Source organism: Apium graveolens, unplaced genomic scaffold (assembly GCF_009905375.1).
Source record: "Apium graveolens cultivar Ventura unplaced genomic scaffold, ASM990537v1 ctg4051, whole genome shotgun sequence".
NCBI classification, from domain to species: Eukaryota; Viridiplantae; Streptophyta; class Magnoliopsida; order Apiales; family Apiaceae; genus Apium; species Apium graveolens.
Window position 1 is genome coordinate 85,135 of NW_027418382.1, and position 3,839 is coordinate 88,973.

Sequence of the window (3,839 nt, forward strand, 5' to 3'; positions counted from 1 at the left end):
TTTAATCGATCACTGATTCAGTTATTATTACTTAGGTAACAATGATGTATTACTAGATGCCGCTCATTGTTTACGATTTTAAATTAGATTTAAAATTCGTTGTCAACGTAATAATAACCTATAGGGTCACACACTAAGAATGCTTGAAGGATTATTTACCTTAAATTGGATTTAAATTATATTAAAGTTATTCGAAATATTTATAATATTAATTAAGTATGACTTAATTAATTAGATAAATATTGATATTCGAATTTACTAATATTAATTATGAAATTTATTTGTTAAATAATTAAGTGAGACTTAATTATAATACAAATAGGAATTTTGAATTAATAATAACTCCTAATTAGTTAAGAGTTATAATTTATTTTTCTATTCTCTATATAATATCTCTTGTGTGGCTGATTTTGCATGCAAGACTTTTACTAAAACCCTAGCCACCAAGGGAGAAGATGGAGAGAGCAAGAAAAAATGAGTTTGTGCTTGTACACATTCAATCCTTGAGTTCAAGCATTCGTGTGGATATCGATAGAGCGAAGATCGCGAGAGCGGGATGCGTGGTGATTGAACAAGCTTTGGATCTCCATTAGTCAACCAATTGGTAAAGCTTCTTAAGGTAAACAATCTGATCTACGAATTAAATATATGTTTTTCGCATGGATCTTGCGGTGGGTTTCGAAAATTCTGATTTTTATGTTTTTAATTACGGTTTCTGTTGCATTTATGTGCTCGAAACCCAACAGGAACAAATGGTTTGGGGTCCCCGTAACGGGACAAATGGTTTTACAGTTTCTGTAATGGAAAGGAAGATTTGGGAATGAAAATAGCATGCTAAAATTTAACTCTGGTATTTATGCACAGCACATGACAATTAATTTTATTTTACAGAGCATGCTAGTTTTAATATCCAGTTTAAACATGTTTTAATTGTTTTCTAGCAAGTTACAAATTTTTTTCCTATAACTGCTTTACTTTAAATCATTTTAGCTTGTTATTCATATAGTGGTACTGCTGAGCAATTAATTGCTCACCCTTGCAAAATATATTATATATGTATTGCAGATGCCTAGGAGATTCTTCAGTGGTAGTCGGGGTAGAGTTCCAGTTCCGTCCGTGCCAGGCTCCTCTGAGGTAGTTGTGTTGGACCAAAGATGGTCTGTTAAGGCTTACTAAGATAGTATTGTTCAGATTGTTTGGAGTAAGTTGGTTTTGTAATAGATGTAACCTAATCATACTTAAACCTGGAAAAGGTCTTGGTAAAGTGGTCGTGGTTATGTATAAATAGTGATTTAGATTTTATTATGTTTATTATTATTTTTGTTAGTGATGTCAACTCCTGACCCCGAGGTTGAGGCCGTCACAGTTGGTATCAGAGCTACAAGTTTGAGTCCCTGATTTAGGTTAGGAGTAGAGTCAAAAGAGTATAGGAAGATTTATATATAGATGTGAGTCAGCAATTCAATCAGAGGAGCGATTCTATGAGTTCAGTCAAGGGTTTTAGAGGCGTAACCCTGACGTCTATTGAGAATTGGCTAGAACTGCCCTAACCTAGAGCACGTTTCCTTCATATATGTATTAGATTTTCTAGTTTTCCTCTCGAGAATACGAGTCTGATTGAGAGAATTCAGCTTCTGAGCGGACCCTTGATGAGTCAGTTGAAGAGACACCAACGTTATTCCTAAATATCACATTTTGTATGTTAAGGAATGTTGATGGACCAAGTGTGCAACCTCGATGAGTTCAGATGGAATGATAATAGTCAGTGGCTGTTATGACCACTAAGTTTCTTAATGAATGTGAATCAGTACTGTGGGTAGTATCTTTGGACCCTTATACTTCTTTCTTGGGACGTATTTTATTTCCAGAGTAATTGTTTCATATCCCATAAGTTGCTTACTTTTCCTGTGAGAAAGTTGAGAACTCGGAATAAGCAACTTAGAATTCTGTTGATTCCATTATAAATCAGATTTTCTCCCTCCCTATTTGTGAATTTTCTATCTAAACATTGTTTCTTTCCTCAGTGACTCTTTCGGTTGATTGGGACAAACAATGCATATGATTTAACTATTTGTCTGTGTTAGATATATTTGAGATGTCATGTCTAATGTGTTTCATGTTTAGTTTTCAGATCTTAACAAACAGGAAATATCAGTATTTACTGGAATCAGTACTTACTGGAAGTCAGAACTTAAGGATATCAGAACTTAAATTTTCAGAAGATAAATATCAGAAGATGGATATCAGAACTTAAGTACATGAGGACTAACAGTTAAGGAAGGAAGCTAATTTACAGGAAAGAAGATCGAGACTAATACAAAAGAAGATATGCATGGAAAGAGTTAGAGGACTTAAAGACTTGTATAAGATATCTGATTGATATATTTTAGGAGACAGAATTATATTCCATATCAATTAGAAGTTATCTTGTAACTGTGTACTATATAAACACAGACATGGGTTCACACTATATGTGTTATCATTATCGAGAAGATCATACATTGTAACCTAGCAGCTCTCATGATATTTGTTCGTCACTGAGAGAGAACAGTTCCATTGTAACAGAGTTTATTATATCGAATATATATGTTTACTGTTACTTGTGTTCGAAATTGATTTGATTGTATTCTAAACTGTATTCAACCCCCTTCTACGGTGTTGTGTGACCTAACAAGTGGTATCAGATCCTATCTGTTAACACACATGCAGTGAAGATCCAAAACAATCATGTCTGAAGAAGCAGAAAATCCAACCAAGCCCGCCAAAACTGAAGAAACTCAAAAGACTCATATCCATAGTCGATATGAGATTATTAGGGTTCCTACACTGAGACCTTCTGAGTACCCCATATGGAAAGTGAATATGGCTATGTTTCTGGAAGCTACAGATCCAGAATACCTTGACAGAATTAATGAAGGACCACATAAGCCAACCAAGCTCTCTGTTGTAGTTGCAGATCAGCCAGCAAAGACCATACCAAAGGAGAAAAGTGAGCATACAGCTGAAGATATCTCATCCATTTCCAAGGATGCAAAGGTAAGGCATTTGCTGCATAGTGTCATTGATAATGTCATGTCAAACAGGGTAATTCATTGCAAGACTGCAAAGGAGATATGAGATGCTTTGGAGACAAGATGCGAGGGAACTAATGCAATCAAGAAGAACATGAGGACTATACTCACTCAAGAGTATGAGCACTTTGACTCAAAAAGTGATGAGTCATTAACTAACTTATATGTCAGGTTTGTCAAACTCTTGAATGATCTATCACTGATGGACAAGGAATATGATCTTGAAGATTCAAATCTAACATTCCTTTTAGCTCTTCCTAAAAGTTGGGATTTGAAGGCTACTATTATAAGAGACAACTATGCTCTTGATGAAACTACTCTTGATGAAATTTATGGTATGCTCAAGACTTATGAACTTGAGATGGATCAAAGAAGCAAGAGATATGGGAGAAAGTCAAGAACAGATGCTCTTAAGGCTGAGGAGGAATCCCCCAAAGTGGTTGTCTTAAAGAAAGGCAAAGGAAAGGCTCTCATCATAAAGTCTGATTCAGAATCATCAAGTTTTGATAATGATGATTCAGAAACTGAAAGTTTACCTGAAATAGATGCTGATGAAGAGATGATGAAATTGTGTGCTCTTATGGTGAAGGGTATCACAAAGATAGCCTACAGGAAATTCAGAAGGGGAAAGAATTTTTTCAAGAAAGGTGGAAGTACTGATAAGAAAGGTTTCAGAAAGTATGAAGGCAAAAGTGCAAAGTCTGATAGAGGAGATAACTCAAAAGTCAAATGCTACAATTGTGGTAAAAGAGGCCACATATCTCCTGA